The 15,523-nt window shown below is 41.0% G+C and overlaps 1 protein-coding gene across 2 annotated transcripts in view; it reads left to right on the forward strand.

Annotated features, from left to right (window-relative positions):
- The window catches only part of ST6GALNAC3 (ST6 N-acetylgalactosaminide alpha-2,6-sialyltransferase 3), a 637,986-nt gene that overhangs the window by 133,989 nt on the left and 488,474 nt on the right, over positions 1–15,523 (forward strand). The gene's annotated exons all lie outside the window — the stretch shown is intronic.

Genomic DNA, 15,523 nt, shown 5'->3' on the forward strand with positions numbered 1-15,523 from the left:
AAGATGTTGATTTCAAATTGTACATTCATTTAACAAATGTGCAAGTGCCTACTGTGTGCAAGGCATTGTGCTAGGTGCACAGGACAGACAGAGGGCAAGATAGACACAGTCCTTGCTTTTCAGTCTTGGAGAAGCTGATAAGTCAACAAACAATTAAAAAACAGTACAATGACAAGAGAAGGACAGGGAGCTAATTGGGGTTGGGGCACCTAATCCATGGGGGACAAGAAGGTTTCCCAAAATAAATGATGTCAGAGCCCAAACCTTAAGCAAGGTTTTGAATTAGTCAGGCAGAGAAAACCGGCAAACAGTTATAGACAGAATTCTAACTAGAATGAACAGATTATGGGAAGGCCTAGGGGAGAAGGAGAACATGATGTCTTAGGAAGAAGTGTAATTTGGCTGGCTCACTGGGTTTAGGTTTAGATGAGAGTGACAAGATAGGAATGACAAGGAGGTAAAAAGATTAGGAAGGGCCCTGTATGCCTTGTTATAGATCAGGCTTTCTCAACCTCAGCATTGTTGACATTTTGGCCAGGTAATTGTTTGCTGGAGGGGAGGTTGGATTGTCCTGTACATTGTAGGATGTTTGGCGGCATACTAGGCTTCTTTTCACTAGATGCCAGTAACATTCCCTCCCCCAGTTGTGGCAACCAAAACTGTCTCCAGACATTGCCAAATGTTCTTTGGCAGGACAAAATCACTCCCAGTTGGGAACCACTGTTGCGGTTTTGTTTTTATGTAATGAACAGTGGCAGGTTGTTCAAAGTTTTTATTCAGATGAGTGATGTGACCAGATTTACACCTTTGGACAGTCACCGTGGCAGTGGTGTGGGCAATGAATTGGGAATTGGCAGGTCTGGAATCAGGGGGATGTATTAGGATGCTTTGCTGTAGTTAGGGTGGACAATAGTGGTCATCTGATCTAAGGTAGTGGCTGTAGGGATGGAGAGAAGTGTATAGACTTGACATATATTTAGCAGATAGAATTAACTGGGTTTGGCCCTGGTGGCACAGCTGTTAAAAGCTATGGCTGCTAATCAAAAGGTTGGCAGCTGGAATCCACCAGCCACTCTTTGGAAACTCTATGGGACAGTTCTACCCTGTCCTATAGGGTTGCTATGAATTGGAATCAACTTTATGGCAACAGGTTTGGTTTTTCAGTTTAGTGATTAATTGGATGTGGAAGGTGAGGGAGAGACAGTAATTAAGGGTGATTTCAGGTATTTAACTTGGTCCCTGAGGAAGTCAGTGGTGCTACTGACTGAAGAAGGGAGCCCAGGGGGAAGAACAGATTTATCTGGGAGGGTCAGGAGAGGGTGGCTAGAATTTTAGGTATCTTGTGAGGGTCAAATGGAGATTTTCAAACGTAGGTGGAGTTTTGGCTCTGGAACTCAAGCGACAGATCTGGGCCGACCAGGTAATAGATGGAAGTTGAAGCTCTGAGTCAGACCTCGGAAGAATGCAGGAGTGGGAAAAGCAGGGAAGTAAAGCTGACACCAGGCCAGAGCAGGAAGGGGTAGTGAAGGGGAGTGCGTGGAGGAGGAAAACCAGGATGTGGCAGCACCAGGAAAATTCAGAAGAGCTTATAGCTCTGTGAAGAGAAGGATACTTTTTATCCATGGCTCAAAGCCCTTCCTTTCCTTTACTGATATAAGTTTTACTTGGTCTCTGGTGCTCATTAGGGGCCATTTTGAAGTGATTGGGACCTCTAAGAGACGAAAGGGTATGACCAGTTACTGAGAGTGCCACATTTACCACTGGGATAGCCCAAGCAGAAGCTCTGAATCGCAAAATCCAGAGATGAATACAGATGCTGTACTTCCTGAGGATGATGCTGGCCGAGACTGGTGAATTACGCAGGGAACTTGGCAATGAGACAAATCTTCCCAACCAGAGACCACTTCATGGTTCGTTAAAGAAAATTCCTTTTGAGTTGATGAGTACTGGAACTGTGTTTCTGTTTTATAAAAAGCCACTTTTGATGAAAAGTAATAACTTTATTTTAGAGTTTGTGTAGCTGTCACTAAAGGATTATGATGTCGTATAACCAAGTCTCTGATGTCAGCATTGTATGGTATTGTATAATTTTTTCCCGAGTGGTTTGTGCTCCAGATACCTGACCTTTAATGGTACTAATGTATTATTTACATGAAACTAAGATCCAGTGCATTCTAAATGGCTGTGATTTATCATGCTTTTTCAGAATTGGGTCCTGTGGCCATATGCTAATACGACTCCAAGGAAATTCTGTGCTGCACACTTGGATTTCATGCTTAAAAATTTCAGCAATAGTTTCAATGCTCTATTAATTAAAATAAGATGCTTCATAGCTTTTACACATAATATGGAATGCATTTGCTAACTTATATTTGAATTAAAACCCTTAGGAGCTTTACATTTTCTGGTCTAGCGACCTTCGTTTTTCTAATTTATGTGTCCCATTTGTCCTAAAGGAGTTGGGAAGGTGAGATTTACAGCCATCCCAGCTGGGAAACTTAAGACTCTTGATTAAATGAGCGCTTGCTTGTGTATTCAAATAGAAAACTGGCTAGACAAAATTAGCATTAAATCTGTAGTGGGTTGTCTTTCTAGCTTACTGCCGTTGTTCCTTTTCTGGTAATTTCACCCTGACCCATTAATCTTCCACATGGTATCTATTGGAGCAGCCATTTTTGTACAACAGAACCTTTTGACAGTGGGAGGCCTGGTGGCAGAGTGGTTAAAGATTTCAGCTGCTAACCAAGAGGCCGGGAGTTTGAATCCACCACACGCTCCTTGGAAACCCTACGGGGCAGTTGTACAATGGTTTTGTTTTATTCTTTCTACACCAAACTCTTAATGAGCCAGAGATAAGCAACAGACAGGGAGGTCTCCCACGCACCCCTGGAACATCTCAGCCCCCAGTTCCAGTGAGCTTCAAGGCCCACCTTATCCATGCTCTTGGGACCTGTGAGAAGCACCTGTATCCTTCTAATAAGTTATCATGTATGCTTAAGCCAACTCAGTAAGGTGAGCTGTGTTGCCTAGATTTATATTTTTTAGTTAGATAGTAGTTTCCTTACTTTGTTTATACCCTTAAAACAAGCTTCTGTGTGAGTTGAATGTTACTTGATAGCCTTAGGTTAAGCTGGTCTTTATATATGTTGCCCTGATGGCATAGCAGTTAAGACCCAGCTGCTATAACTAAAAGGTTGGCAGTTGAATCCACCAGCCGCTCCTTGGAAGCCTTATGGGGCAGTTCTACTCTGCCTGTAGGGTCACCGTCAGTCAGAATCAACTTGATGGCAATGGGTTTTTGGTTTACTTTGTATGTCATTGACATTTCCTGAAAAATGCAACAGTAAGTGTAAGAAATGTAACAACTCATTGGTGACCAGAAGCTCCCTTGGAATGAAAGACCCTTCCACATCTTTTCAAGGAGGCTTTGTATCTCATTCCTGGTTCTGTTCCTCTTTTCCACTTGAAGTAAGTGCTTTGAGATCTCAGTCTTACAGGACCCCCTTAGCTCCCAGTGTTTTTATGATTGGGAATAAGACTGCTCTTGCATCTTTGTCAGGGTTCTCTCTAGAGAAACAAAACTAATGAGAAGCACAAACACACATACACACACATCTACAGACTACACACACAGAAAGAGAGATTGAGATTAATTGCCTGATTTACGTACTTCAAGGAATTGGCTCATGAGATTGGAAGGGGCTGGCAAATCCCAAAATCCGTAGGTCAGGTGACGAGGAGATTAAAGAGTAAGAGTATTCTGGTAAAGTGTCCATTTATAGTCTGGAGGCAGAACATACCCTAAGGAAACTCCCTTTTCCTCTTAAGATCTTTGACTAATTGAGGCTTACCCACATTATAGAAGGTAATTTGCTTTACTTGAGGTCAACTGATTTAATAATAGCAACTAGACTAGTATTTTACCAAACTAGCCTAGCCAAGATGACACATAAAATTATTCATTACATTTAGATTTTGGAGATTATTAATCATAAATGTCCTCATAAAGTTCCTCTGTCCATAGGATAGTTATGAAAAAACCAAGATGTAGCTCACCGTAGTTGGTCTGGTTCCTTTTTTGTTATTCCAAAACTAGTCTGTGAATAAATGTGGGTGTATATATCTGTATATAAACATATATTTGTATGTAAACCTATTCTGAGATAGAGATGTCTCTATACTTAGGAAAATATTGTGACCGATAGGCCCCAAAAGATTTAAAGTGCTCACTTCTGGGAAAGTGGGGTTGAAAGAGCTAGGGAGGGAATCTTCACTTATTTATCTTGAATTTTTAAGAAGTGATGATATTAGAATGTGTTTTACTTTATATGTATTTTTTGATTACTACAAAATAAAAATTTAAATATACATTATTTGTGATTTGAGTTATTATAATGAGAGATGAAGGAGATCAATAGCTGTGCCTACCTAAGTATGACTACCTACTTGTTAGGTTATGTGTGTGTGTATAAAGGTATAGGAAAATTGATAATTTATTTCTATTATAATAAATTGGGGAATTTTATATGTGCTTTTTATTATAAATGTTTTAGAAAAGTGAGAGATGTACATGTCCACTTCAGTTGCTGCGTAATTTCAAATTATTGACATCAGATTAGTCTTGTGAGTAGCAAGTTGTTATTTTCTAAATATCAGTTATGCTCATTTAAGGAAATCCCCTTATAGTGACTTTTATAATTCCACTTCATTTCATTCTGGTTATGGCCTTTAGAATCCCGAAGTTAAGTTCTTAGGAACTCTTAGATAGCCCTAATATGTGTTTGTGGGTAACATCCTATTATTGGTATCCATATAAGTGAGCAGATATAGAAAAATGTGTTAGGAAAAGGGAAACCTGGGAAGTTGGCTCAAGTATTACTTAGTGTAATTATAAGTAATAGTCTTTTCTTAGAATATTAAAGAAAAGTTTGCTACAACCACAACAAAATAAAACACCCAAACCTGTTGCCATCAAGTCCATTCTGACTCCTGGCGACCACATGTGTTACAGGGTAGAGCTTCTCCATAAGGTTTTCTTGGCTGTAATCTTTATGGAAGCAGATCTCCAGGCTTTTCTTCAGCAGTGGTACCAGGTAGGTTTGAACCACCCACCTTTAAACTAGCACCTGAGCATAAACTGTTTGTGCCATCCAGGGACCTAAAGTTTGCAAACATGGTGGTAAAGAGTCATACTCTATTACTTGCTAGCTCTGTGGATCCTTAGCAAGATACTTAACTTTTTAGAGATTAAGATTTCTGCTCTCCATTTGTTCTTCAGATATAATGGGATACCGTGGTGAGCCGGGTCCTTCTTCCTAGTCTGTCTTAGTTGGAAGCTCAGCTGAAACCTGTCCTGCATGGGTGACCCTGCTGGTATCTAAATACTGGTGGCATAGCTTTCAGCATCACAGCAACACGCAAGCCCCCACAGTACAACAAACTGACAGACACATGGAAAAGCTCAATATCGTCAGTCATAACAAGGCCAGAGGCTGACTGTGGAACGGACCATCAATTCCTCATATGCAAGTTCAAGCTGAAACTGAGAAAAAATCAGAGCAAGTCCACGAGAACCAAATATACGACCTTGAGTATATCCCACCTAAATTTAGAGATCACCTCAAGAATAGATTTGACACATTGAGCACAAATGACCGAAGACCAGATGAGTTGTGGAATGACATGAAGGACATCATACATGAAACAAGAGGTCATTGAAAAGAGAGGAAAGAAAAGATCAAGATGGATGTTAGAGACTCTGAAACTTGCTCTCAAACCTGGAGCAGCTAAAGCAAAAGGAAGAAATGATGAAGTAAAAGAACTGAACAGAGATTTCAAAGGGCGGCTGGAGAAGACAAAGTAAAGTATTATAATGACGTGCAAAGAGCTGGAGATGTAAAACCAAAAGGGAAGAACATGCTCGGCATTTTTCAAGCTGAAAGAAGTGAAGAAAAAATTCAAGCCTCAAGTTGCAATAGTGAAGGATTCTATGGGGAAAATATTAAACTACACAGGAAGCATCAAAAGAAGATGGAAGGAATATACAGAGTCATTATACCAAAAAGAATTAGTAGATGTTCAACCATTTCAAGAGGTAGCATATGATCAGGAACCCATGGTACTGAAGGAAGAAGTCCAAGCTGCACTGAAAGCCCTGGTGAAAAACAAGGCTCCAGGAATTGACGGAATATCAATTGAGATGTTTTAACAAACAGACGTAGTGCTCACTCATCTATGCCAAGAAATGTGGAAGACAGCTACCTGGCCAACTGACTGGAAGAGATCCATATTTATGCCTATTCCCAAGAAAGGTGATCCAACCGAATGTGGAAATTATAGAACAATATCATTAATATCACATGCAAGCAAAATTTTCCTGAAGATCATTCAAAAGCGGCTGCAGCAGTATATCAACAGGGAACTGCCAGAAATTCAGGCTGGTTTCAGAAGAGGACGTGGAACCAGGGACATCATTGCTGATATCAGATGGATCCTGGCTGGAAGCAGAATATACCACAGGGATGTTAATCTATGTTTTATTGACTATGCAAAGGCATTCAACTGTGTGGATCATAATGAATTATGGATAACATTGCAAAGAATGGGAATTCCACAACACTTAATTGTGCTTATGAGAAGCCTGTACGTATATCGAGAGGCAGTTGCTCAGACAGAACAAAGGGATACTGATTGGTTTAAAGTCAGGAAAGGTGTGTGTCAGGGTTTTATCCTTTCACAGTGCCTATTCAATCTGTATGCTGAGCAAATAATCCGAGAAGCTGGACTATATGAAGAAGAATGGGGCTTCAGGATTGGAGGAAGACTCATTAACAAACTGCGTTATGCAGATGACACACCTTGCTTGCTGAAAGTCAAGAGGACTTGAAGCACTTATTAATGAAGATCAAAGATCACCACCTTCACTGTGGATTACACCTCAACATAAAGAAAACAAAAATCCTCACAACTGGACCAATAAGCAACATCATGATAAATGGAGAAAAGATTGAAGTTGTCAAGGATTTCATTTAACTTGGATCCACGATCAATACCCTTGGAAGCAGCAGTCAGGAAATCAAAAGGCGCATTGCACTGGGTAAATCTGCTGCAAAGGACCTCTTTAAAGCATTGAAAAGCAAGACGTCACCTTGAAGACTAAGGTGTGCCTGACCCAAGCCATGGTATTTTCAATTGCATCATACGCATGTGAAAGCTGGAAAATGAATAAAGAAGACTGAAGAATTGATGCCTTTGAATTGTGGCGTTGGCGAAGAATATTGAATATACCATGGACTGTCAAAATAACGAACAAATCTTTCTTGTAAGAAGTACAACTAGAATATTTCTTAGAAGCAAGGATGGGGAGAGTGTGTCTTATGTACTTTGGACATGTTGTCAGGAGGGATCAGTCCCTGGAGAAGGACATCATGCTTGGTAAACCACAGGGTCAGTGGAAAAGAGGAAGACCCTCAACGAGGTGGACTGACACAGTGGCTGGAACAATGGGCTCAATCATAAGAAGGATTGTAAGGATGGCACAGGACTTGGCATTGTTTCGTTCTGTTGTGCATAAGGTCGCTATGAGTCGGAACTCGATGGCACCTAACAACAACGACAATGATGGTGAGGCATCCAGAGAATCCCTTTTGTTGCTTACCATCTATAGTGCTTCTGAAACATTAAAAAAAAAAAAAAATCTGTTGCCATCGAGTCAATTCTGACTTACAGCAACCCTGTAGGGCAGAGTAGAGCTGCCCCATAGTATTTCCAAGGAGTACCTGGTGGATTCGAACTGCTGACCTTTTGGTTAGCAGCTGAACTTTTAACCACTACGCCACCAGGGTTTCCTCTAAAACATTAGCGTGCATCAAAGTCATCTGCAGAAGTTGTTCATACGGGTCATTGAGCTCGATCCCCAGGTTCTGATTCAGTAGGTCTGAGATGCGGGCCTGAGAATTTGTGTTTCTGTCATGTTCCCAATTAACTCTGATTTGCTAGTCTGAGAACTGCATTTTGAGAGTCACCGGTCTGGAGCTTACAGATATTTTCAATTGTGGTAAGTGCTGCAAAGGAGAGGGCCCTAATATGAAAGAGCATATGAATTTTGAGCCTTCAGGCAAGGCCTTCCTGAAGAAGTGACTCGATCTGAAGGAAGAGCTGGGAATAACTGGGTGAAGGAGGAGTGAGGCTGAAAGGTGGTTTTCCAGATAAACACCTTAAAGAGGGAACATAGAGCATGCCAGGAACTGTACTACTGTGCAGAGCTGTACTTCTGAGAACTAAGAGGACATTGGTAGTTCAGTGGTAGAATTCGTACCTTCTGTTGGTGAGTCTCTGGTTTCATTTTTTGTCCAGTGCACCTCACGTGTATCCATCACCCGTCTGTCAGTGGAGGCTTGTGTATTGCTATGATTCTGAACAGGTTTCAGTAGAGCTTCCAGACTAAGATGGACTAGGAAGACAAGACTGGTGATCTACTTCTGAAAATCAGCTGGTGAAAACCCTCAATCCACAAGGACTATGGGCACGCACAGGACCAAACAGTATTTTGTATCAATGTGCATCGGGTTGGGGGCCCGACTTAATGGCAGCTAACAACAACAACTGTGAATTAAGGAAAGAGATTCCATGAGATGAATTTGGCAAGTAAGTAGGGATCAAAGAGAGCCATGTTAAGGATTTTGTACTTAGAGAACACTGGGAAAGCATTGATGTTTCTGAAGGGAGAGATGGGGGTGAGGGGAAGGGTGGAGTGGGAAGCAGTGTTTCAAAACTAATCACTTTATCATCTGGCTGCAGTGTTGAGAACATGAATGCGGGGGAAGAAGTGAAATGATGTCAATCATCCAAGTAAAAACTAATGGCGGCTTTTAAAATAGGGTTAATAATACATAAGGTTGTTAGAATGAAGAAGTAAATAATACACATAAAATGCTGAGCACTAGCACACGGTAAGTACCCAGACTTGGGCAATGTTAGCTGTATTATAATTAACATAACAATGACAAATATTTTGAGACCAAAACATCATCAGGGTCGTGGAAAGTGCCATTAAAAATGTCATCTATTCTTGGATTTTCTAGACTTCTTCTCTAGGCCTGGTAGAGTAGCCTTTGAGAATGTGGCAGTGTGTGGAAAAAAAAAAAGACCTCAGATTATTAAATCCTTATGTTGAGACTAAGAACCCGAAAACAAAAGAGAATTTATCACTGAGTTGGAAAAAGAATTTATAGGCGGTTGTATGGCTAGCTGGCACTGATGATAGCTGTTTGCAGCTCTCTGTGTCTAGAAAAAAATAATGGCTTCTCTGCTTAGGAAACCTGGATGTGAGTGGTAGGAAGAAAATACCTGTTCAAAAAAGAAGACTACAAAGAATAGAAAAACTATTTCTGTAGAGCTACTAAATTAAAAGTATGGGGAGGGGGAAGAAGGGGATAAAAGGAAAAAAAAAAATCAGATAACTTGGCAGAAAAGAGTAAAAAGTGCCTTTGGGTTTTATCATTTGGAGTTCTAGCAGGAAGTCTGCAAAAGGGCAAGAATCTGTCCTTGGAAGCAGAATGGCTTCCAAGTTTATAATTACTAATAAGCCCCATGTACACAGTGTTCACATGTGCAAAATATATTGGCACATGCATTAATAAAATTTAACTGTCCCAAAGCCTCTGGGAGCATTGACTTGGTAAAATCATGGAATCCCCATTAAAGCAGAAGTAATTAACTGATTCAGTACTTCTTCAGGGTGAAGTGACCAGATGTCAGAGATACCTATGAAGGACACAGAGGGTAAATCAGATGAATTTTCTGGCTCCAATAGGAAGGGAAACTCACAAACAAAGCCATGTACACTTCTTTGTCTCTAGCTCAAAGACAATGTCCTTTACTCAAAAAGTGGGGGAGAGGGGACAACTGATGTTTCTAGGGGGAAGATCCTTAAGGAGGTATGGGTGGAGTATGTGTATATATGTATGTTTGTGTGTGTACACATATTTGCACAGTTGTATATAATTTGCTCCAAAGCTTTCCAGAAATTCAACACACGTATATATTGAAAGGAGCCCTGGTGGTGTAGGCTCAGCTGCTAACCAAAAGGTCGGCAGTTCGAATCTACCAGCTGCTCCTTAGAAACCTATGGGGCAGTTCTACTCTGTCCTATAGGGTTGCTATGGGTCGGAATCAACTTGACAGCAACAGTTCATATGTATAAAACCCAAAACCAAACCCAGTGCCGTTGAGTCGATTCCGACTCATAGCGACCCTATAGACAGAGTAGAACTGCCTGATAGAGCTTCCAGGGAGCACCTGGAGGATTTGAACTGCCGATCTCTCAGTTAGCAGCCGTAGAACTTAATCACTATACCACCAGGGTTTGCTTATATGTGTGTGTATATATATATATGCAATGCTCTATGGCTACATATACATGACTTGGCTGTATTTTTTAAGAATTTAGGTAGATATTTCACAGAAAAAAAAAATTGATTGCAACATCTAAGCCTGAACAGCTTCATAAGCATACAATAGGCAGTCACTGATTACAAACACTTCACACTTCACTCCTCTCACTGGAGGCTAAGTATTACCTATATTCCCTTGTTCAATAACTTTGCACACATATTCATCAGTTCCTATCACAGGGTTTCATGAGAAAAGACAAGAGGAGGTACGGGAGGAGTGCTTAGGGTTGGGGTGGGGGCACTTTTCACTCTCATTCGATGCTCAGCTTTATAAGAGCAAGGCTTGGGCTTTACCCATATATGTATCCCCTCTAGGTCCCTGCAGAATCCTTATATAAAGAAGGTTTTCTATACATATATATGTATGTGTGTACACACACACACACACACATATATATATATAGCATTTCTGAAGGACTGATTTATTAGATGCACTCTTAGGTGGACTTTCAGCCCTCAGTGTTAAATATGGAAATCTGAATGTTCTTAAGTTCATCTTAATTGTGAAGAAAGTGCCTGTCAAAGGAACGGAGTGCTTCTTGAGATAATCTGGCCTGCAGCTTTATGGGAATTCAAGTATTCTAACTTTGAACATAAAACTAAACATCATTAGTTCAGATTAATTTGTGGGAAGTTGTAGAATCTCAGTTTAGAATATTTTTAAGTGAAATTGTTTTATTATACAATAAAGAAAATTTACTGAGTGTCCACCATGGGCATGTGTTGGGCTGCTCCTAGAGAATGTGCCAAAGGAATTTAAGGTTGTTCTCAGTCTTGGCTTCACAGAAGAATCACCTGGAGCACTTTTAGAAAAATTACTAGAGCCAGGTACACTCATTTCAATGAAGGGCACATGCAGCTCAATGAAGGACACACTCAGATCAATGAAGGACACAGCCAGATCAATGAATGCTGCCCTCAGATCAGTGAAGGGCTCACTCAGATCAATGAAGGGCACACTCACATCAATAAAGAATACACACAGATCAATGAAGGACACACACAAATCAATGAAGGACCCACACAGATCAATGAGGACACACCCAAATCAATGAAGGACACACACAGATCAATGAAGGATGCAGCCAGATCAATAAAGAGCACACTCATATCAATGAAGAACACATTTCAATCAATTAAATCAGAATCTCTGGAGGTGGACCATGTACCACTCTTCCATAAAGCTCCTCTCGTGATTCTACTGTGCAGTCACGTTTGAGAACTAGACCTTCACTTCTCTGGGGAGCTCTTTAAACCATAAACCCAACATCAATTAAATAAAAACCTCTATGGATTAGGCTGGAGTTTATAGATTTATAGGCTTCCAAGTGATTCTGATGTAAGGTAAGGATTTAGAAACAATAGTATAGACCTTACCCTCCAAAAGATTATACTCAAACTAGGGAAACAGTTGAGCAGAAATACAAGAAAGTCTGTTTAAATGCCAAATAATGCATAAAGGACAAAGAGTGCTAAGAACATATAAACAGTAAATAGTTTAATGAATAAATAAACATGATTTGTGTTTAGCATGTCAATTCAGGTGGAAATTGTTTTTAAAGTATAGGAATTCTTAGAAATACTTTTTGCCCTTATACATTTTCACCATTTACTCTGCATTGTAGATAAAAACCTGGTCTTCTTCTTTGCCAGAATTACTATAAATCCTCAAATGGAGGAGCTGGAACTGAGAGCTGGGCCTAGAATCTGATCTCTAAGCAAGCCTAGTGCCTGTTTGTAGAGGGGAGTCAGGTGGGGTGGTGGAGCTGGGTCCTGTGAGAGGACTCTGATAATGGAAGGAGTCCTCTCTATTCCATCCTGGGGATGGAAGGGGGCACGTGTGAGGGAGTGATTGTTGGCCTGGATGTCCAGGAGCAATAATTCTCAAACTGGACTTGCGTCTTAATGCCAAAATCGGGCATTAAGTCTTTTTCTGTGGGGAGTAGGAGAGATTTGCTCGATAGAACTTTGTCAGTTTAAGTTGTCCCATAATATTCTCCTAACCCTTTTGTAGCTGCTACTGGTAGATTCTTAGTAAAATTGAGGGTTAGTTTTTAGGGGAGAGTTCTCTGAATTTCCATAGCCCTTCATCAGAGTATAAAACTATTTATGATAGTACTGTCTTAGTTATCTAGTGCTGCTATTACAGAAATACCACAAGTGGGTGGCTTTAACAAACAGAGAATTATTTTCCCACATTTAGGAGGCTGGAAGTCTAAATTCAGAGTGCCAGCTCTAGGGGAAGGCTTCCTGTCTCGGTTGGTTCTGGAGGAAAGTTCTTGTCTTTTTTGAGCTTCTACTCCTGGGCAGTCTTCATGTGGATTGGCATCTGTCTTCCCCCATCTCTGCTTCTTGTATGCTTGTTTAATCTCTTATATCTCAAAAGAGATTGATTCAAGACATACCGTACACTAATCCTGTCTTATTAACATATCAAAGACAACCCATTCCCAGATGGGATTATTACCACAAGCATAGAGGCTATAATTTAGAACACATATTTTTGGGGAACACAATCCAATCCATAACACTATCTTACCTCACAAGGTTCTTATGCAGAATGGCTGAGTGGACAGATGTAAATGCACTTAGTACGATGCTGGGCACACACTAAGCACTCAGTAAATGTTAGCAGTTCCATTACTTCCACGCTAGTGCTGCTACTCCATCATCACTGGTTTGCTAGACTGTGAGGCACTAGAGGGCAGGTGAGATCTCTTCCTTTATATTTCTAGTACCCTAGCACAATGCTGGAAACCCTGATGGTGTAGTGGTTAAGTGCTATGGCTGCTAACCAAGAGGTCAGCAGTTCAAATCTACCAGGCACACCTTGGAAACTCTATGGGGCAGTTCTACTCTGTTCTATAGGGTGGCTATGAGTCGGAATCGACTCAACGGCAATAGGTTTTGTTTTTTTTTTTTTTAGCACGATGCTTGGCACAGAATCAGCATTCATTAAATGTGTGCTGAATGAAGGGTGGACTGGCTTAGATCTGATTTAGCCCCCAAACAATTATTTGAAGTATATTAGATCAGTATTTCAATGGTATTCTGTGCAAGTGAGGAGCATCATGCCTTCCAAACGCTTGGCCATGTCAACGATGTGAATGGCCACTTTAGAAGAAAGGGCCGTGGACCTCTCAATGGTTCCCATCTTCCTCCTTTGCCTTCCTGATGGTGGGCAGGTGACTACCCCTACCCTATCTACCTCCCTGTCTGCTCAGTGGTTCCCAAAGCACAAGTTAGTCCCCAATTTCTCAAGCCCTATGGAAGAATGACACCAGGTGGACATGACAGCAAGAATGAAAAGAGGACAGCCAGACACCTGAGCCCCATTTCAAAAGGGCGTCTTGTTTGGCCCCATCTGGCATCCTTTGAGGGAAAGTTAGTGTGCATTTATGAATGGGACCCTTGCTGCTACTTTCATGTTTTGTAGGAGGAGAGAAATCTACAATGGGATTGAGAAATAATGAAAGTGCATATATTTTTTCCTCCCAAAGAAGCCAAAGGTGTTTCCACAGCTATGTTATCTGATGCTGCCAATTTTATGCTTCAAAGAATTGAGAATGGATACCTGGCAATAAGTACTGAATCTGTGTGTAGTAACTGACAGATTAGGCACTGACGGACCTTAAAGGGGATTAGACCACAGGTACCCAAACAGCGAATGTATTATTTTCCATCTTGGAACTGAATGAAGTTGCCTTTATGTTTCTTACCATTGCCAGGGCCATTATATTCTCCTGATTTGGTTCTTATATTACTTCTCTCTTTAGAACGTCATTAATTTATTCAAATAGTATTTCTCCAGCTGCTTTCATGTTATGGCTTGGTGCTAGCTACTAAGATGGATATAAGAAAATGTGAGACAGCTTTTGGACCTGACAAGCTTGTATTTCAAGAAACAGAAAAATGGAACTATAAAATAATCCTGTGAGGCCTTCTATGATGAAGTGCTATGATACCATAGTGAAAGGATCCTTTGAAGTGAGGGCAGCACAGAAAACAGCAGCATCTTTCAGGATGAGTCTAAGCATGCCTCTTCTGTTGTCATCCTGAGACAGCTGAGGGACGGTGGCTTTTAGTTCTCCTCTAGGCTGCGGAAGGCAGTGGGGTAGTGGAAGGAGTGTGATCACTGGAGTTATTTCTGGATTCAATTCCTGACCCTGCCACTTTCCATTTGTATGGTGTTAGGCAGGTGACGTAATATTTCTGAGAAAAATTAAACGCATCTCTATCCTTCAGAGATGTGTAAGGATTAGCATGAGTGCCTGTATTTTGCAAAAAAGATACTCATTTGATGGTAACGGTTGTTGTTAATAATAATCATAACAGTACAGACATTTGTTTTGGGCCTCTAAACTCGTGCTTAAATGGTAACTTCCAGCAAAACAACTCCATTCACCTGGTTCGGATTAAGCGTTACGTGACAGGTTTAGTACTACTTTTCATTCCTCTAAATAAGCACTGGACGGTATGTATATGGAGAGATCCTTGCTTCTCTTGAGGAGGCAACAGAGTTTTCTTAAGAATTCTGAAAGACGCCTCAGATGACTTCCTTTCATACATTAAGATAGAGTTGTCAGTCTGTGATGGTTAATATTGTGTGTCAATTTGGCCAGGCCATGATTCTCAGTGTTTTGGCAGTCATAAGAGGTTGTGATCACTTCCCTGTTGAGATTTGATTCGTGATCACCCTGATGATGGGATCTTCTGTGAGTAGCAATCAGTTGAAAGAGATTTTCCTTGGGTGTGTGGCCTGCATCTGAATATAAACTGACAGTCTGGCAAGGCTTGAGGGCTTTTCGCTTGTGCTTGATTCTACAGCTGGCACCTGTTCATCTGACCTCCAGTTCTTGGGACTTGAGCTAGCAGCGTACCTGCAGTCTTGCGTGCTGATCTTGGGATCCATCAATCTTCACAGCCTGTGAGCAAGAGCCCTGCTTTCTGATCTGCCTATCTTGGGTTCCCCAGCTTCTGAGGCTATGTGAATCAGGAGCCTCTATCCTGACCTGCAGACTTGGGACGTTCCAGCCTCTACAGCCATTTCCTTGTTATAAATAATCTCA

This window comes from Elephas maximus, chromosome 3 (assembly GCF_024166365.1).
Source record: "Elephas maximus indicus isolate mEleMax1 chromosome 3, mEleMax1 primary haplotype, whole genome shotgun sequence".
Classification (NCBI taxonomy): domain Eukaryota; kingdom Metazoa; phylum Chordata; class Mammalia; order Proboscidea; family Elephantidae; genus Elephas; species Elephas maximus.